General features: G+C 32.1%; 1 protein-coding gene and 1 long non-coding RNA gene across 6 annotated transcripts in view; both read left to right on the top strand.

The window, feature by feature from the left end:
- LOC143204137 (protein bric-a-brac 1) overlaps positions 1-22,228 on the top strand; it is a 979,343-nt gene that overhangs the window by 518,570 nt on the left and 438,545 nt on the right. The window lies entirely within an intron of this gene.
- LOC143204164 (uncharacterized) overlaps positions 19,850-22,228 on the top strand; it is a 50,096-nt gene continuing 47,717 nt past the window's right edge. Inside the window, exon 1 of the long non-coding RNA XR_013007534.1 lies at positions 19,850-19,950. This is a non-coding gene — a long non-coding RNA (uncharacterized LOC143204164). The remainder of the gene's footprint in view (positions 19,951-22,228) is intronic.

Raw genomic sequence — 22,228 nt, 5'->3', positions numbered from 1 at the left:
GTTCAAGAGCTTAATATTTTCCAAAACAGCATATTTAGTTCAGTTTTCTTTTTTGATAATTTAATAATTTATTGTGGTACTGTAGAAATTTTATTTTTTAATTCTATTCAATACATTTTTCATAATTGTTCGTTGGATTTTTTTAAAGTTATGAAGATATTAGGCCATGATGCCATAAGTGTAGTTTTGAACCACCTCTTTTAGAGCAGTTTAATTTTATTGCAACAATTTATAGTCAGAGGGTACTATGTCTGGACTATACAGTGTATGTATTAAAACATCCCAACTAATCGCTTGCAATTTATCGAAGAATTGTATGATAATCAGTCGTTATGATGAATAACTTTTTTTCGTCTTTCAATACTTGATGCGAATTACCATTTATAGCAACCACCCATGATGCTTTTATTTAGTCCGCTACATCAGGAACATCACATCATTACTTTGTTGAATTCAAACGTGGTCTTAGAGACGCCGATCATGCAGAACGCAGTGGAGATATTGCGATATGAGGTGGTAGCATCAGAAAACATTTAAAAAATCAACAAAATCGTTTTGAATCCAAGTGTGAAGTTTTGTGAATTAGCTAATATCGTAAATATATCAAAAGAACCTGTTGATTTTGTTTTGTATGAGCATTTAACTATGATAAAACGATCGTCATCTGAGTGGACACCAATTGGTGACAGACCTATTTGGAGGTAAAAGATACATCGTTCTTTAAAAGTGGTATTGAAATGTTTGAGCCGCACTGGTATGATTGTGTGGACCTTGATAGAAATTAGGTTGATGAATAAAGCGTTGGTTGAGCAAAACAACGTCCGGGGCTTTTCAGCCCATTCTTTTGTTTTTCAAAATCATTCTCAATGACTAAAAAAATGTCTTATTTTCCTGCATTCTATAGATTTGATACTGATTTTTCTCTCTATCTTTCTTTTGTCTTGTTTTTTCCCTAACATAAACAATATTATGTAGTTTAATGATTAGTTACAGTAATCATACTTTCATTTAAGAAAATTTTCTTCATTTGATACAATAAGTGATTAAAATAAATGTCATAAGACTTAACCATCATTTATACTTGAGAATCTATATAAATTAATTATCATAACTATTTAATTGTTGCAAACGTCAAATTTGGATAAACAAACGACAATGAGCGTTTCCTTTGTTCTCGAATAATGGTGCTAATAGCTGTCCCCACATCGATAGGAAAGAACAATTATTATTAATTAATTCTTTCGGATCCTCGTCGACCGTGACACCTAAGTTTTCACAATAAAACTCTTTTTTTTACAAACAGCGCGACCTCCGCTCCCTCGTCCCCCCAGAGCGATTGCCGCCGTCGCCGCTTAAAATGTATAATCTAAAATGCATTAAAATATCCTACGTGTTTTTATCTGTAATTATGGATCTCGGACTATAATAATTTCTTTTTAATTTCTTTTTTTTTTCGACAGTCCATACCGACCGGTTTCTTTATTGTGCCGTCCAGTTTCTATTTCTATTAATTACTATTATTAGTTTACACACCTTATTTCGTTTTTTTTTGTTTCTCTTAACCGACGATTTGCGTCCATAGCCCACTGGGTTTTTTTCGGGACTTTGGCTCGGATGTAACTCGGAATTTATTTTAAGCGTTTCTTTTGTTTGATCTCGAAATGATAATATCTCGGTTTAGTAGCGCTAGGAGGGGCCCCCAGGCATATTTGTTTGTGTTATGTTGTTCGAGAGGTGGGTTTTTTGAACAGTTCAGTTGATTCACCGCAAAATAGTAAATTAGTCCCTCATTCCGAATGAGAGATCTTCAAAATATGATTTTTGAGCGCTCAATAGGTTCTTCGGGCGATGAAAATCGTTCACCACGCAGTTTATTATTCACGAATGTGAACAAAAAGAAGTCATTGGGTGCCAAATCAGGCCTGTACGGCCGATGACCTATCAATTCGATGTTTTGAGTGCTCAAATGGTCTTTTGTTTAAGCCGATGTGTGAGAGCTCGTATTGTCATGATGAAGAAGAATACGACGTCTCTGGTTTGTTTTTCTTATTTTACACAAGGCTTTTTGCAAACAAATGGTTGTGTACCAATCAGAATGAATAATCAGAATTTACTGTTCCACGATCCTCTAGAGGCACTGTTGCAATATGACCAGTTTTCCCGAAGAAACAGGCCACTATTTTCTTTGAAGTGCTTCATGCGCGAACATTTTTGTTGGATTTGGTTCATCTTGGTACACCCATACAGTCGATTGCTGCTTACTTTCGGGCTTATACGAATATATCGATGATTCGTCATCTGTCACGATTTTATAAACGTCTTTCTAAACACCGCGATTTGATTTCTTAAACATTTCTTTGCAATAATCGACACGAGTCTTTTTTTGAGCGATTGTCAAATTGTGTGGGATCCAACGCGAACATAACTTTCGCACAGCTAAGTGTTCATGTAAAATCGCATATATGCTGGTGGAACTAATGCTTAGGGATGCCTCAATGCCTTACTCTAAAGTTTGTTTTGGTTGCTATAATCCTAAAGTGATGTCATGCTGGTCATTTCCAGGGTTGCGGAGTATTTGAATTACTTGCAATTGAAATAAATATTTGGTACTTGTAATTTAATTATTACTTCTTATAAATGTAGTTTGTAAATGGTATTTTTGGGTCTGTCGCTGAGGAATTTTGTCGTTAGTATTTCAAATACTTATAGGTTCAGAATTAATTAGAATACAATTAGCTATTTTATTAACGGATGTGTTCTACAGAAAATAACGCTAGATAGCTTTCGTATGTCTATTTTTAAAGGTAAATGTAAAAAAAGTAATACGGCACCTGTACTTTATGTCAAATAGTCATGTATCTTGCCAGCAGTTGTTATTATGGAATACTTGTGCCTATTGTAACTACAAAAGCATGCAAGAACCAGATTAAATCAGCTGCAAGATTGCACTTTTGAGTTATTGCATTACAACTAAAAGGGGGCTTAGAAAGAATATTTAATAACTTTTTTAAAACTGTAACCTGAGTGAAAAGGAGGATCAAATGACAAAATGCATTGGTTGTCAGGAAGCATCACGATAGATGACAAGATGCAAAGGGACCAAAATCTTGCAATTGGAAATAGTATAGAAAGCACATGAATCTTCAAGGCAAAAATACCTTAGAGGCAAATCTCAAAAAACATAAAATAATGCCTTGGAGTAACTAGACTAGCAATACTAGTAAAGAAGATGATGATTATATTGTTTTTACGACCAGATATCGTGAGGACAAATAATGGAGCTAGTCAGCTTCTCTAATGATAAAAACATAAAAATTACCATCTTTGAGCGCTATCCAAATATAAAAAATGTTTGTCATCTAGGGCATTGTCCATAGTATATTTAAAATTGTATCCTTCTTGAAAAGAAATTCTTCTTTCACCGATTAGTAAGCTGGCGTGGGTTACTTCTATCCTGTTTACATAACCTAACACCTGACTGTATATTGTATTTTGTATTTTAAATACATGCGAGATAGTATTTCGTTATTAGCATTCTAATTAAAGCAAGCTAATTTCATTAGAAACGTAGTACGGGGCATCGACACAGCATGCAACACTTTATTTTAGAATTGTTTTTTTTATATCTTAAAGTCCCCTTTTACCGACTATGGGTTTATCTGGACTGGACCTAAAGTTTAACGTGGGCTCCGAACCACGGTTAATTTTAGAAATCATCCCAGAAGACATCCGGTCTTACCCAGCCTGGTTATTGGCGTGACTGAAAGCATTTTCCCTGTCAAATTTTACACTCTCGCTTAGAACAATCACAAACATACATTTACGACCATGCCCCAGCAGGATTCGAACATGCGGCTATCGCAACAGTAGGAGTATATCGTCAAGAAGTAGCGTCCTGTCGCCTTCACTACTGCGCCACTAAGCCGGCTATTTTAGAATTGTTGTTGGAACACATAGTTGGATTCCGTGAGACCAAAGGAATCTTAGTTTTGATTTATACTTGAATATCTTGTTATCTAAGTTTAACTAGGATGTGAGTCCGACAAGCCAACGCATTTGGTTGTTCCAACTTATTTGTTTTCATTTAGCTTGCTTCATGTTCTTTTACGACAGATAAAAGTTACCCGATTAGACTTTCTTTTCTTTCTTTCACTAGTCCAGTGATTTTTGTGATCAGTAGATCAGCAATCCACTGAAGATACCATATTGGGCCCAGCTACAATCTTCTGGAATTCCTGAATTTATTGGATGTGGATCGGTGCGTTAGCTATGCTAGATATATCTATATATATCTATATATATCCAGATATATCTAGATATAGCTATAGATATCGATGCTTGATAGTATATTGTGTATTTATAAAAAAAAACTTCAGTTATTGAAAGTGTGGACGAGGTAAAAGCTTGTTTAGTTATCAAAAGTCTTTATTTAGCAATATCTTTTAATATTCAGGTCTTTATTTATTTGATTCACGATCGTCAAAGCCAACTTGTGTACGTTCTTGACTGGAATTTCTATATAGCTAATAATAACCAATTAGTTGCTACTTCGTTATAAATAAAATCTTAATCATTGTCCTTATTTTTGTCTTCCCTATAATTATATTTAAGGCCATCCTACAACCAGAAAAGAGTTGCGAAACAAGGTTACCATTGTTATGATTATAACATTTCATTGTATTTCCTTAATCAAGATGACAAAGGCAATTTCGAGTTCCTCTTATCTCCATGGTGTTGCGTTCGTTGCTCCGAATTCGGACGATTATAATTTTACGAAATTATCAACGGGAATTAATCGATCGGGACGACGGCACAGGGAACGACATTCATCGAAAATACCTTTTGGATTTCTTCCAGGATTATAAGATAAGGAATATTTTATCTCATAACTTAAAATGATTTTCTTTTTAATTTAATAATTTTGCCATAAAAAGTTTATATTTAATATAAAACTTGATTAATTATGTAAAGTAGTTTCCTATTTAATTGTTTAATTTGAATAATAACTAATTTTTTATGGATTCGAAATGAAACGAAATTAATTATATGAATTAAAAAATTTCTATGTCACAGAACAAAGTTTACTAAAATTGCCTATATTTTGTGTTTTTTGTAGTTAATTTGTCATTCGTTAAAATTTAGCATCACGTTAGACAAAAAGTAGAACACATTAGAACCAAAATAAAGCAACTACACTGGTTAGTCGGAAGATACTCTCAACTTGATTTAAAATCAAAGAGGTTCATCTATAATACAATTATAAAGCCAATTTGGACCTATGGGGTGCACAAAAAATTCAAATCAACTAAGTCATATAACGCTGTCAAAACAAGGTTCTTCGATTGATTACCAATGCCTATCGCTATGTAGCCAACGAAGAACTGCACGATGACTTTAAAATCAAATGGATTTGCGAAGTTATCCAAGATTTCGCCTTGAAACACGAAAGAAGATTACTAAATCATACTAACGTGGAAGCAATACAACTACTGGACGGCGCGCAGAATGTCAGGAGATTGAAGCGAACCAAACCATACGAAATTAAGATTGTACTAAGCGTATCTAATAAAGATGTTATTCAAAAAATAATTCGTTAAAATTCCGTCTCTATTGCTATATATTTTCTATTTCAAATTATTCTAGTTTTAGTGGTTAATTAACTTTGCCATTAAAATATATAATATTTAGTTTTTAAACAACCGCTTTAAGATTTATTTTATTTATTTATTTTAATATCATTGATTTATACACTTAATATAATTATTTAATATGTATAATATTTTTATATATAATTTATGTAACTATAAGATATATATTTCCACTTTATACAAAAATAATCATTGGGAATTTCTTAACACCTTATTTATTTTTTCTATGTAATTTTGTATGCTTTTATTATTTTATTAATGTTGTTAGTATATGGATATTTCGACATAGTTCTTTATTAACTGTCTAATTATATAGAAATAATTGACTCTCTTGAATTATCTCCAGTCTCAGCACTTTCATTGACTTTTGCAAACTCAAATCTCACCATCCGATTTTAAGACACTTTACATTATTTAATTTTCTTACTGGTCTAATTACATTCATGCTCTATTTGAAGTTGAACATATATAACTATTTTGAACCATCTTTCTTGTTGTTAAATAAATATGATAAAGTTATTTCGCTAATATGTTTTGCTAATATAGACAAATGGATATTTTCTTATAAAAACTAATAGTCTTTGTCAATGTTTTTGTTTGCTTTTGGTTTTACGTTCCAGTGTAATGAATATCTTATTTTTTGACAGGATGTTGGTAATTACTCTTAATAGTTCAGTAGTCTGCCCAATGGGCAATAAACATTTTTTATGATTATATTATAGGCATAACATGTAGAATATCATTTCATTAAGTGACCTCAGATCGGATGGTGTTTAACGTTTTATTCTACGCACTTCTGACCATCATCACGTCGTAAGTTTAGCTGATAGGCGAGCACATTGCGGTGCACTAAAACACTTTTAACCCAAACATTTTGAATTACACTCGTTGTGGGTTATAGAGGGATATCGAGTTGTATCACTTCATTAGAAACGTAGTACGAAGCACCGACATCAACAATGTACAATGGCAACAGTTGTATTTTATCAAAGTATGTTTGGAGGTTTTGTTTTTTTTGTATGATGCTGCTATTGGATCTTCATGAAATACGAAGATTGTTGTTTCGACTGCATATGTTGCCACAGTAGTGATTATTGTGGTCTGTAGATCGGCTGTATATAGTAGACACTGTATCGTGCTTAGTGCACTGCCTTGCGGAACTCCTGAATATATTTGATGTAATTCAGTGAGTTTATCTTCTTGTTTAATACTGAAATGTCTATCTGCGAAATAGGATTTTAGTATCTGAAATTGTGGATGAAGGAATAGTTCTCAGTTTTTATATTTTTCAGGTGGTTGAGGCATATTGAAAGAAAAAGTACTCGGAAATCTTATCATATCGTTCAAGTGACTAAAGAACTCGTTTGTTACTTTTGTATCCTTGTCTTGTTCTTTCCTGTTATTGTTTCTCTTTGTGTCCGCTTGGTGGTGCAGTGGTAAAGGCGACAAGACGGTCCTCCGGTATTGTTGCGATAGCCGCGGTTTCGAATCCTGCTTGGGCATGGTCGTAAAATTTATTTTTGTGATTGTTTAATATTTGTGATTGTTCTAGGCAAGAGTGCAAAATCCGACAGGGAAAATGATCCCAGTCATGCCAGTAACCAGGCTGGGTAAGACCGGATGTCTTCTGGGATGATTTCTAAAGTTGGTTACTTGTCAGCCGGTTGACCTAGTGGTTGACGTGATTAAAATCAATAGAACTCTACTTAGCATATTCCCACTCGACAAGATTCAAGTGCGGATATGAAATAAATTGCATGTGAAATCAGTTAAGAAATCGGTTTCGACTGCATATGTTGCCACAGTAGTGATTATTGTGGTCTGTAGATCGGCTGTATATAGTAAACACTGTATCGTGCTTAGTACACTGCCTTGCGGAACTCCTGAATATATTTGATGTAATTCAGTGAGTTTATCGTCTTGTTTAATACTGAAATGTCTATCTGCGAAATACGATTTTAGTATCTGAAATTGTGGATGAGGGAATAGTTCTCAGTGTTTATATTTATCAGGTGGTTGAAGCATATTGAAAGAAAGAGCATGTATTATGTGTCGAGTACTCGGAAACCTTATCATATCGTTCAAGTGACTAAAGAACTCGTTTGTTACTTTTGTATCCTTGTCTTGTTCTTTCCTGTTATTGTTTATCTTTGTGCCCGCTTGGTGGCGCAGTGGTAAAGGCGACGGGACGGTCCTCCGGTATTGTTGCGATAGCCGTGGGTTCGAATCCTGCTGGGGCATGGTCGTAAATTTATGTTTGTGGTTGTTTAAAATTTGCGAATGTTCTAGGCAAGAGTGTAAAATCTGATAAGGAAAATGACCCCAGTCACGCCAGTAACCAGGCTGGGTAAGTCCGGATGTCTTCTGGGATGATTTCTAAAGTTGATGAAAAGTAAAATCAATAGAGCTCTACTTAGTATATTCCCATTCGACAAACTTCAAGTGCGGATATGAAAGAAATTGGATGTGAAATCAGTTAAGAAATCGGTAAATCAAATCTATCAAAGTAAATCTAATAAATTTGTAAACTTATTGGACAGGAAGTCCAGCGAAGAGAAGGGAAAGGTCATTCAAAATTACTAAATAAATTGCCGGAAAAGTCTGAGCTACCGGCAAAGGGCCTTTTGGAGTATGATGATGTATAACTGCACCAACTTAACAATGATAATGAATTAACTTTCCCGTGTAATTAAAATTTTGGAAGGGGGATTGTAACACATAATATTCCGGTATTGTTCGCTGTCCCGGTTGATGAAAAGCGGTTTTTTGTCTCGTGGGCTTTCATGCATCAGAAATGAATTGCAAATCTACGCGGCTAAGGTTTCTAAAAAATTACCAGGACGATAACAGACAACAAATTACGATTTCCTCAAGCCTCCAGACAAAGGACCTCCACGTCACATTTATCATTTTCATGATTTCCGCCTCTTATGCAAATACACACCCGTACACACAGAGCCGGTGTCTTATATGAATTAAGCGACGTTTTTTCCATCGCTATAAATTGCTGGGCTCATCCACCAACGGCGGTGGCGGCGGCTTGATGGTGAGGGAGGCGCGCGGGTCGGCGTCCCCCCCGTCCCCGTTTTTTATCTCTTTTGTCTCGATTGGCGCGCGTAAAAGCCTAAAACAAAATGAAAACCCACCCCGCGCGCGCGTCCCCCTTTATTAACAATTCTTGATATTTTTCGCCGTTTTTCCTTCTCTTGTTTCTATTTCGGTCCCTTTGATAAATTCTAGACATATAGTTTAGAGAGTTTCTTTTCTTTAGTATATTTATTGTTGTTTATTAAGATTACTATCGCTTAAGGAAACTTTCTTTAATAATTATTATATAGGGTTAATTTTAAACCCAGTACGTAAACTAAAAAATATACTTAATTACGCAATTTAACATATTAATTAAATAAAAACTGAGATCATGGTAAGTGACATAACATCTGCTTACACAATAAATGGCATATTCTAAGCGTGCGAGATCTTGATGTCCTGATGGTATGGTGACAATAATTTATATTAAAGTCTCTTTTTACCTACGAGCGTTTATCTGGCTGAATCTACACTGGGATCATTTTCCTTGTCGGATTTTGCACTCTTACCTATACAATCACAAACATAAATTTACGACCATGTCTCAGGAGGATTCTAACCCACGACTATCGCAACAGTAGCTGGACCTACCTTTACCACTGCGCCAGCCAAGCTGGCGAGTAACAATTCGGAAGATATTTGGACGATAAGTAACGATTCGGAAGTACGAAGTGAAAGTAACACGCATTTTATAAACTTCTAAACTAACACTAATAATAACGGACGTGCAATGAGATCAAGGGAAGCAGACGTACTTTACTGCCTCTAGGGCTAGAAGTACTCGGTAGGACTAAGGTCCAAATAGCCAAAACCAAAATATCAAATAAATAAACAAATAGGTAATGCTTTTGCTATTTGGTACTAACTTCTCCAGCTGCAAGCTATAATGAACATGCAATGCGCACAAGAGAAAAATCTAAAGGCCACATGCTAGTCGCTGCCACCAAGAGCCAGCCGAAATCACTTTCGGTGGCCTTTATATATACTTCAAATTATCAATAGATCATAACAACATATTAGCTACTTTGGCGTCAGTTTTTGCTTCATAGTTATAATTTATACTTACACTTATACACTTTTTAATTTACAGTAATTTAAGACCATTAAAATAAATACAGATTAATAGATAAATAATAATAAAGGGGGATGTGGCCAAGATTGTATGCAGCGTTGTTTAAGAAACAACTGTTATTTCAGAAATAACGTTATAATAATTTTTTGCCACATTTTATTATTTCTATTCTATTTTTTATTTTTTTCCGTATTTTTTACTAATAATTCAGTTAATTTCTCTACCATTTCTACAATCTTGTATATATATTGTAAAACGTTCTTTAAAATAAGACTTGGTAAGATCATTAATAATCCAATATATGTTGTCGGTAGACCTTTCTCCATTCAGTTATTATTTATTTTTGTTTTTATCTAATTTTTTAATAAATAGGTAATCTTTTTAATTTAATAATTTCGCTATAATAAACTTAAATATAAGCTAAAATATAAAATTTGACTAATTATGTAAAATAGTTTCCTATTTTATTGTTTAATTTGAATAATAAGTCTTTTTTTATGGATTCGTAATGACGCGAAATTAATTATATGAATTAATACATTTCTATGTCACAGAACAAAGTTTATTAAAATTTTGTGTTTTTTTTTATAGTTAAATTCGTCATTCATTAAAATGTCATCACTATTGCTATATGTTTTCTCTTTCAAATAATTCTAGTTTTAGTGGTTTATTAACTTTGTCATTAAATTAATGATGCTACTGTGATTCTTACTGTCTAAGATAATAGCAAAGAAGCCACACGAAAATTACAACAGGCAAGTGACAATATAAATAATTGAACCCAAACCTGGAAAATAAAAATTAAGGAAATTAATCTGTGCGTGTGCAGTCCACGTATAATTAAACCGCACAATCGGCAATAACAATAAATAATAATCTAATTCTATATAGCAACAACGTTAAGTATCTTAGAGTGAATCTTGAAACTTCGCAGGAGTGAACATATAAAAAAGAAAAGGGAAGAACTGCAGTTAAAATGTAGTAAAATGTATTGGTTAATTGGAAGAAAAATCACAATTATCAGTTCATAATAAATTTTTATTATACAAACAAGTGTTAAAACCATATTTTCAAATGTGCTTGCCTATATTTTGTGTATTTTTATAGTTAAATTCGTCATTCATTAAAATGTCATCACTATTGCTATATGTTTTCTATTTTAAATAATTCTAGTTTTAGTGGTCAATTAACTTTGTCATTAAAATATATAATAAAATATATGAATATTGAGTTCAAGTTAATATGAGGTTAAAGTTTAACCAATTGTTGAATTTTAATATCATTAATATTTTTACATATACTATATTTAACTATAAAATGTATATATTATTTCGAATTTATAGTAAAATAATTATTGGGAATTTTAATTATCTCTGTGTTTTGTGTCCATTATAATTAAATTGAAATTTATTACGATTTTGCCTGACTCTGTTGTAAGTTAAGAAAATTGGTTGGGCAGCCATCATATTAGCTTGTACACATAAATAATTGATTGATTAACAGATATTAGTTGGATCTAATAATGTTGCATTGGCAAATGGACTAAGCAAACAGATAGTGCATGGGTCATAAATTCACGATATCGTGATGCTCGAGCTGTGTTATACCGACTGATCAATATAAGTATGTTTTCAGCTAGTTCCGTAGGACTAACAACGATGGATATTGTGTATGCAGTGTGTTTTATGGACGATGTATGCCTATTTAAATATGTTTTCAGTTCCATTTAATTCAAGTTAATAATTATATATAATTATATACATTATTATATGAATTGTTTGTCATTTATTCATGTTGTTGCTCTTACTCTTAATTTTTCCACAAGATTTACAATATTTTTTAAAATTTTTTATTGATTACAACTTACATTAAATATGCTTAGTTTAGAATTAATTCATTAGTATTGTTTTGTTACAAGTTAAAAATACACTTATATACCAAAAGAGTTCCTGTGGTTTGATTAGCTTCAATCTTCTGATTTCGCGTCTCTTGTCCAGCAGCTGTGCTTTGTGTTCCGGATTGCAGCGATTTAGCAACCTTATTTCATGTTTTAAGGCGAAATCTTCGATCGCTTCGTGTATCCATTTGATTTCGAGGCCATCGTGCAGTTCTTAGCGGTTACGTAGCGATAAGCATCGCTAATTAATCATAGAACTTTGTCTTTGGTGCGTTGGATTACCAGTTGGTTTGTTGTCTCTACAACCCCATTTGATTGACTGATATTTAGATAAAATGGCTTGAATAATTTTTTTTATTAAAAGAATTTTTTTAAATATTACAAAACGTACTTGATTTTTAACTACATTTGCTGGGTATGTTAACTAAATTCATGTATAGTTGTCTTTATATAGACAGAATGTATTTGAATAATGTCGGTGATTGGCGACAAAGTTAATCGATATCTAGGTAGGGCTTACACTACAGTGCGGTAGTCTGAAGATGCTATGTCATATGAATACGGTAGATGGAGTAGCACTTCTCTCTTCCACTCTTTCCAAGTATTTTTAGCAAACTTAGCAATTAACAAATTATGTATGCAAGTTAAAATATGGCCAGGTTATACAGTATACCTGAAGAAATATTGTTTTCTGTAGAAGGTTTTACTCATACCCTTACAAGAGGCTGTTTGTCTGGTAGTACATTTGAAAATGTGGTTTTAGCACATGTTTGTATAATATAAATTTATTATGTACTGATAATTGTGGTTTTTCTTCCAATTAACCAATACATTTTCCTACATTTTAACTGCAGTTCTTCCCTTTTCTTTTTTATAATGTTCACTCCTGCGAAGTTTTGACGCAAGATTCATTCTGAGATACTTAACGTTGTTGCTATATGGAATTATATTATTATCTATTGTTATTGGCGATTGTGAGGTTTGATTATACGTGGACTGCACACGCACAGATTTATTTTCGTTAATTTTATTTTCCAGGTTTGGGTTCAATTATTTATATTGTCACTTGCCTGTTGTAATTTTCGTGTGGCTTCTTTGCTATTATCTTAGACTGCAAGAATCACAGTAGCATCAGCAAATATAGCCATCGTGATATTTTCTATTTGTGGTATGTCACACTTGTAGAGTAGGTAAAGAATTGGCCCTAATATACTTCCTTGGGATACACCTGCTTTAACTTCTTTTATTGTAGTGTTGCTTCCTCTTGTTTCACCCTAAATATTCTGGCTGTAATGTAAGATTTTAATAGTTCAGTGTGATTTTGGGTTTTTTAGTTTAACCATCATTCTATACCTTATCGAAAGCTTGTGTTATATTTGTTATTCTGTGAACCTGATCAATTGTTGATTGTTTGTTAATAAAGTCGAACTGGTGTGTAAATATTAGTTTTGTCTGTCTGTACTATTCAGCAAACGTGATAACTCTTTGGTAATAGTGATGATAAAAGGAAATAGAAATAAAAGAAGATCATCATTGGATCTTATTTTCGTTCTTGCAGTGTTCATAGTATTTCTTTTAGTTGTTAATTTCTGGTCTGGTATATTAGCGTTGGTGATAACATCGCCGGCTTACTGATCGTCCGAATGAATTTCGGTTTTAAATATGATTTTTTTTTCGTAAATAGGATTCTTCTTTTACTAATCAATAGGCTGGTCGGTTTAATTCTATTTTTTTTACATAATCTAACACCTTATAGAAATTTGTATTTTGAATTTTAAATTAAAATAGGTAAGAAAAACTGCATTTTGTATTTCGTTTTTGAAATATATGCCAGTTAGTATTTTATAATTTGTGTTTTAATTAATAGAGAGCATCTATTTTGCCCAGCTCTGTTCATAACTAAATTGTAACAATTTTTTTGAATGTTGGTTCTTTAATTTAACGGACTTAAGGTGATGAGCGCTACCAAGTAATGACTGTTTTTACGCCGATCGTGTGCTTTCGTCGGCCGCCGCCGCGTATATGCGAACGGGCGCGCGAAGGCCCTTTCGTTTTAAATTAAAATAAATTATCGGGAGTACGAGCCGCGCCGGGGGAGGGCCGTATTATAATTAATAATACCAAACACGTGTTGTATAAAATTAAATTTAATTCGTAAAATATGGAGGCGCAACACGCAACCCGATTTGTGGATTATATTAACAATATAAACAATGTTGATCTCGTAAATAGTCTTTAATTGAGTCTATATTTGGGTTTTGTTTTCGATCACTTGTATTTTGTTTATTCGTTTATTGCATTTCGTTCGGGAACGATCGGTGTTTACGATGGGGGCGGCATTGTCGCCGATATTAACGGGTAATTTGGACGTTTTCGACTTTATTTCGTTAGTTTATTTTTAGGCCGCGTCGGATTCCGGTCCCGTTTATTGGCGGACGGCCGGGGGGAATGGGGCCCGTTCGATTATAGGACGGTTTGTTTTAATATTGTTTTAATTATGATCATTAATGTATCGTAGCGCCGGAGCGGTTTTTCTGGTTCTGCTTTTTTACGTCAATTGGTCAATTACCGCTGATGACCAACTATCTTCTTTTTATAACTTCACTATAAGGGTACAAGACAATTTCATACTTACTTTCAAAATAGTATACCATATTTTTTTTCTAAGATTGAAATTTAAAAAATCAGAGGTATGTTAAGAAAATCTTGAACAATTGCAGAGACAAGGACCGATTTATAGGAAAAATCGAAAATGGTAGAACAGGACAAATTAAACAAGAATCCGGTAATGTCTTCTGATGCTTATTTTGAAAATTTAGAATATAGAAATATTGAACTAAACTAAACTCAAATTAATTTCTGGCTTAACTTTTATGTACATTGTTTCTTTAAGTACTATATATCAATAATCTATAAAAAAAGGCAATTAGGGGGAGAATTTTTTTATTTAAATAGGTTTCAATAAGAACAAATTATCAAGACTGAAGATGAGGTCAGAAGAATAACATATAAAACTATCGCACATGATTATAAAGATCAACAATTTATATTGCAATAATAACTATAACATATCATATCGTAAAAAATATGCATATATCAACGTAACATTCTTAGATTATCTGTGTGAGTGTTTTCAAGCTTATTAATTTAATAAGAACTTTAATTATAAACTGTGTCGAAATTATCATTTGTAAAACGCCTAAAACAATACTCATAATTTTGTGAATAAAAACTTGCTTTTCTTTGAGTGAAATAAAACTTAGTGGTGTTAAGGAAAGACTGTATTAGTACATCCAAAAGATTCATCTAAAGCTTTTCTGCGGAGAAGAGTAAACTGTAGATAGCTCTATTAAGGAACAATGCGATCTATAGGTCATAAAACAACCTTTTGCCTACAATATTGTTCTCGACATTGTTAAAATGGCTTATGATATTCAATTTCTAACGTGAGTTAGTGCTAATCCAGTGGTTTCTCTCAAATTATATAACAGCACGTGATCTTCAGGTGAAACATCATAATACGAAATAAAATACTGCTCCGTAAACTGTGAAAATATTAAGTTCCCAGTCAAATAGAACTGTATTGGGCGTAAAGAATCAACTAAACTAAACTCAAATTAAGTTCTGGCTTAACTTTTAATGTACATTGTTTCTTTAATTACCAAATATCAATAATCAATAAAAAAAGGCAATTAGTATGTGGGAAAATTTTATTATTTAAATAGGTTTCAATAAGAACAAATTATCAAGACTGAAGATGAGGTCAGAAGAATAACATATAAAACTATCACACATGATTAATATAGTGATTACAAAGATCAACAATTTATAATGCAATAATAACTATAACATATCATATCGTAAAAAATATGCAAATATCAACGTAAGATTCTTAGATTATCTGTATGAGTGTATTGAAGCTTATTAATTTAATAAGAACTTTAATTATAAACTGTGTCGAAATTATCATTTGTAAAACGCCTAAACCAATACTCATAATTTTGTGAGTTAAAACTTACTTTTCTTTGAGTGAAATAAAACTCAATGGTGTTGAGGAAAGACTGTATTAGTACATCCAAAAGATTCATCTAAAGCTTTTCTCCGGAGAAGAGTAAAGGGTAGATAGCTCTATTAAGGAACAATGCGATCTATAGGTCATAAAACAACCTTTTGCCTACAATATTGTTCTCGACATTGTTAAAATGGCTTATGATATTCAATTTCTAACCGGAGTTGGTGCTAATCCAGTGGTTTCTCTCAAATTATATAACAGCACGTGATCTTCAGGTGAAACATCATAATACGAAATAAAATACTGCTCCGTAAACTGTGAAAATATTAAGATCCCAGTCAAATAGAACTGTATTGGGTGTAAAAAATCAACTAAACTAAACTCAAATTAAGTTCTGGCTTAACTTTTAATGTACATTGTTTCTTTAATTACCAAATATCAATAATCAATGAGAAAAGGCAGTTGGTATGTGGGAGAATTTTATTATTTAAATAAATTTCAATAAGAACAAATTATCAAGACTGAAGTTGAGGTCAGAAGAATAACATATAAAACTATCACACATGATTAATATAGTGATTACAAAGATCAACAATTTATAATGCAATAATAACTATAACATATCATATCGTAAAAAATATGCAAATATCAACGTAAGATTCTTAGATTATCTGTATGAGTGTATTGAAGCTTATTAATTTAATAAGAACTTTGATTATAAACTGTGTCGAAATTAGCATTTGTAAAACGCCTAAACCAGTACTCATAATTTTGTGAATGAAAACTTACTTTTCTTTGAGTGAAATAAAACTCAATGGTATTGAGGAAAGACTGTATTAGTACATCCAAAAGATTCATCTAAAGCTTTTCTCCGGAGAAGAGAAAACGGTAGATAGCTCTATTAAGGAACAATGCGATCTATAGGTCATAAAACAACCTTTTGCTTACAATATTGTTATCGACATTGTTAAAATGGCTTATGATATTCAATTTCTAACGGGAGTTGGTGCTAATCCAGTGGTTTCTCTCAAATTATATAACAGCACGTGATCTTCAGGTGAAACAGCATAATACGAAATAAAATACGACTCCGTAAACTGTGAAAATATTAAGTTCCTATTCAAATATGCCTGTATTGGGTGTAACGAATCCACCAGTCGTAAAACAAAGACCTAGCCGTTACACAACGTATGACCTAATTACAAAAAGTTAAATATTAGTTTTAGCTTTATTGATTTTACTTATTGTTAAGTTTAATTCTACCACATAAATGTAATAATAATTTGATAATTTTTATTCTAAAGAAATCTTAACACGAAATAATTTCCTATCTGATAATATGAGAACAATAACTCTTTCTATGTTACAGGCTGTTACACTTTTTATGCTTTCATGTAATCTTTTTTATACTTATTAGCTATTATTAGTTATTAATTAAATTACAGTCATTTTATCATGAATAAAGTCGAGATTAAGTTAGTGCCAGACAAAAATAAGACCGTGGTTAGAACCTGTATTAAGCACTAGGTCGAGTCCATATGGCAGGCTAAATATATATCATTTTGTTCTATAACTTTTTGCTATTGTCAAAATAATTCCACGTCTCAAAGAACTGGAACAGTTTTTCATAAGGTCTCCCTATGGACGAAATTTTCACCAGTAAAATAACTTAATATCAGGTTCGGACTATACCTCCATATCAAGCTCCCGTAAATTCTGATTCTGACTGGTAAATTCTGGAGTTGCTATTGATGGTAGATAGAGGATTGGTGGTATGTTTAACGTGGACTTGAGCAAAATGGAATCAAACATTCACAACAGTGTCAAATAAGTATTTCAGTTCGAAATATCGCTCTTTAATTCCATAGTGTAAACTTACTCAGACTTTTCTAGTTCTATTGTAACAAAAATGTCACTAAAGGTCTTTTTTTGTTTAAAGTTATTTTTTAGTTTTAAATATTATTTAAATAAGCTTAGTCACCAAATGTATTGCCAAAATATATATAGAATGTAATTTTTTTTATTATTGTTATATAATATATTACATTATACTTCGTATATATCATGTATGATATTTTATACAATATATTGTTTGATTAAAAGGAATAATAGAAGAGAATATGGAAAAAATGACAAGGTCCAAACTGATATCAAGGAATAACAAAAATCTCGATGTAGCAAACATTTTCTGCCCATTCCCCATGCCCGAACGGTCTCCCCCTCTCGTTCTCCGGCCTCTTCTCCCGTAGTCATTCGTCGCCCGCCATCGAAAGGGGTGAATCGGTTATTTGTCACTGTGTAGTGTACAAGCGCGAGTTGCGGGGGGGAATACGGGACGGCCTAAGGGCGCCCCTGCCTCCCCCGCTCACCATCTGCCCTACCAGCTTCCTCACCTCGCCGCTATCGCCCAAACAAGAGGGTCGCAGTTTTTTTTTATTATTTTGAATGCGTTTATTCGTCTATATATTGATCCATATATATTGGATGTGTGTGTGTGTGCGATTTTTCGCGTATTCTGTGGAAAACTTTCGTCGTTTTTCGTCTCTACGTCCATATCGTGAAAATCGTGAACGTTGAATTACATTTTACTGGCCGAGTTGTTAGTAGAATTATTAATATTCGATTTCTAGCTTAGTTGTTTTATTAGTTGAATAAAAACTCATTTGCTGTTAGAATGTAATAATATAATTACATAATAATTTATGTAAGATAAATATATCTATGAGTTAATAGCATGATAAAAAAATACACAACATGAGTGTCTAATAATCGTAAGTACACTAAACTATATGATCAACAAATATTCTCAAGGTTCAGTGATTAATATACAATGCAAAGTCATTGTTGTTTATTAATATTGCCGTTTAGAATGAGGAAGGTATTAAGCTATTTTCAGAGGTTAATAAGTAATGCTGCTTAACTCTTCTGTAATACAATAAGTCTCTATTACTCAAGATATATTATAATATATTTGATTATAATGAAGAATGCCTTCTCGGATGGTCTCATTATATATTAAAGGGAATAGAAATCATTAGCACAATTACAAAATATAACTTTATTATATCAATTATTATTATTTTCCTTGACATGTTTTATGTCTTGCACTTCTTGCATCTTGTGTATATATGTGAAAACGCACTGTATACAACAACCATCAATGTAAGCAACCCAACCTAACAGTTTTATTCGATGGTTTTAACATTTCTCTACATAAAATAATAGTTTTCAAATTAATTTTACTGAGCTACTCAGTGTTTAAAGACTAATCATGGAAAATTCCAAATTGCATTTCAAAAGGGTTTCAATAATTTAAAAGTAGTGATTTTGATGTTAATCATCGTACAGAAGGATCGTAAACCTATCTCAAGGTCTAAAAGTGCGTTCAGACAGTTTAGCTGTCAATAAATCAACTGTTTTCAAACATTTCATGTTATGGGAACGATCCTGAACGGAGGAAATGGTGGGTTCATTGCTTGTCACCCAAATAAGAAGTTTTTTTTTCTGTAGCCTATTTTGATTAGTGATGAAAATTATATCTACTACGACAATCCCAAGCTCAAAATGTTTTACTTCGGGAGAATCATCCACTTCAGAGTATTCATGGCTATAAAATCTTGCTGTCCATATGTTTGAAACAGCAAGGTGTAGTGTATTACGAGTTGCTAAAACCGAATGAAAATGTTGCAGCAGATGTCTACCGCAGTCAAATAAACGAATTGAACGACATATTGTTGTAGAAAAAAGGAGACTATAATAATAAGTAAATGAGAATGTATAGCGAATAACACATAAAAGTCATTCTCTTTCATGGCAAAGCTCAGCTACATGTTGCAAGAGTTATTAAGTTGTTGCACATGGAATAGTTAGTTCTGCCTCACCCACAGTACTCACAGGGTCTTCTGCCTCATAGCCTTTTCTAGTCACCACTTATTCACATCGATACAGCATGGTTAGGAAGTCATACGGTTTGCAATTGCCAGAGAAGTAAGAATTTTTTATTGATCTCCTGGAACGTCAACAATCGGCCCGTGAGCAATAAGTATTATTATATGAATTCACTTATATAATATAACTGTGCTGGCATGTAGAAGATCACTTCGGTAAGTGATCTACTGTACAACTTATAATCTAAATCTTATTCTAGATACTATTCTAACATATTCTAAAGACTATTCTAACTTATTCCAGAGATTATTAAATCTCACTCTTTGAGTTTATTAATCAGTTCGTATGGTATGGCGCGACTATACGCGATATTAATAATAATAGCAGTAATAGAAATAGTAAAAATAAAAATGCAATAAAAGTTTTAAAATACATTTTATTTAAATATATGTAAAATTTACGTTGCAAATATTATTTCAGAGGAGAATTCTTAGAATTTTCTGTTTAATGACAATATATTATACTACAAATATATTAAAACGTAATATAACAGATTTAACACAAAACTTATACTTTTAAATATACAATGTTTAATAAAGTATTGAATATGGAACATTTTATAATATCTTAAATATAAATATAAACTCTGCCAAATACCGAGTACAGTACAATATATATGTTGAAGACTAGTTATTTTGAAATGTCTTGCTCAAAGCAGTTGATCATTTTGAAAAATACAGGCATTTGGTGATTTAAGATATTGGACAGACTGCTTGTTAAGTTTTTGTGGGAATTCAATAGAACAGTAAAGATATCATTTACCAACAAAATAAAAAAAGTCTCTGGCTTTGTAAATTATATCTATCTAACTGTCGGGCTTTAATAACTTCACTGTTCAACTCACATTTCCTAACATATTTGCATCGATGTTTTCTTTCTTCTATGCCATAGCTAAAATATTGTTATATTTTACAAATCAGTTAAGCAATGCTCTTCTACATTTCAGTTCATAGTTAACCTGTGTAAAATGTACATTACAAACCCTTTTGCTCTAATTTAAGACCTCACGAGAGATTGCCATCAGTTTTTCATTTTTTATTGCTAAAAGCCATTTCTGACAGCGAGCAGGATCTCTAGGAAAGCTGGGTATTCTATTTGAAATGGTACTACATCCCAGGATGCAACACCTGAGATGTCTTAAGGTTTGAACAAATCATTTTAACTAAACAAGAACCATAAAAACACAGTTAACAAAATAAGAATATTTAACACGTAAGTTTATAAGTTTTTTATGTTTGCTTTGTTAGCCATTTTAAAAAATGCTCCAATTCGAAAGAAAAGCTTTCAACAAAAGCTTTGTCGAAAAAAATTAAACCTAAATTCTTTGTATATAAATCAAATTGTTTCTAAAGGAAGCATAGAATTACCAGAAAAGTCAAAAATATCCAGTAACTTTTTGATTATTTCCACCAAATATAAACACACGTACACTACGCCTTCTTATTTTTTATAATAGACTTCTGAAAACAGAAAGTGTCAAATTTCAGCTTTGCTACGAGATTTATACGTCGAGCCACCTAGCGGCAAACTAAAACACTGTATCGCATGAGCCCATTTAAGATACCCTTCTAAATTCTCAATTCATTTTGTAATTGGGATGCACTAATAGTCTTTCAGAGTACTTCGCACTTTTAAAAATAAAACATAAAAATTGAAGATGCGTTCTAGTTGTTACGATATAATATCATAATTAGTTTTTATATTGTTTTTATAAAATAATAGTTAACATAAAGAGGAGGAAAGCTGAAATTTCACAATACTGTCATTGTTACAGAATTGTTTATTGTTTACTAAATGACTGGTTATGTCATTGATTTAATATAAATTAAGAAAGCACATAGCGTCAAACTAAAAACTGTACTTTGCTAAATTACCAGACGAACCTATATTCCACTATTTTTACAGTAAATTTATCATATGTATTATTTACATAATTTTATTAACCGAATATTAATGTGAAACAAGTTTTGTTTGAATTACATTATGTTAGGGACTACAGCGACATTCGTACGATATTAAATTAATAGTTTTTGTTCTAATTTTGTTTAATATAATTATAGTCTACAATAATTAGAACCAACATTCGCCCTCTATTTAATTTCAACTTATGAGTGAGATTTTTCTTTTTTTTTAATAATTTGTATATATAATTTATTTTTTGTATATATGGTGGTAAAATTTTTTTGACAAGCTAAAGAAAATGTGTAGAAAGGTTATCCTTAAATTATAATACTCTAGTTCCTCTGTTTTAATTTTGACCGTAGTATTTATTATTCAATATTATAGTTGTTATAATCGACCCATAAGAGTTGTGATCAGGGGGATGCATCCAATGTGTCCAGTAGAAATCATCATGATGTACCTTCTCGAAAAGGTCTTATAATGTTGTTATTGTAACAGAGTATGTTACAAGAATACTGTCATGAAAATGTTACCATTACATATGTTAATCAGTGCAAGTACCGAAAACATCAAGGATATATTTCAATCCAACTAAGACGGCTATCTTATCGCAATATAAAAATTAGCAGTCATTTAGGCACATCCAGTCTTTATGTAAC

This window comes from Rhynchophorus ferrugineus, unplaced genomic scaffold (assembly GCF_030347505.1).
Source record: "Rhynchophorus ferrugineus isolate W39M unplaced genomic scaffold, kcgeb_rfMv2 rfM10, whole genome shotgun sequence".
Taxonomy (NCBI): domain Eukaryota; kingdom Metazoa; phylum Arthropoda; class Insecta; order Coleoptera; family Curculionidae; genus Rhynchophorus; species Rhynchophorus ferrugineus.
The sequence above is the reverse complement of the archived record's forward strand: the minus strand, read 5'-3'. Positions and strand labels throughout refer to the sequence as shown.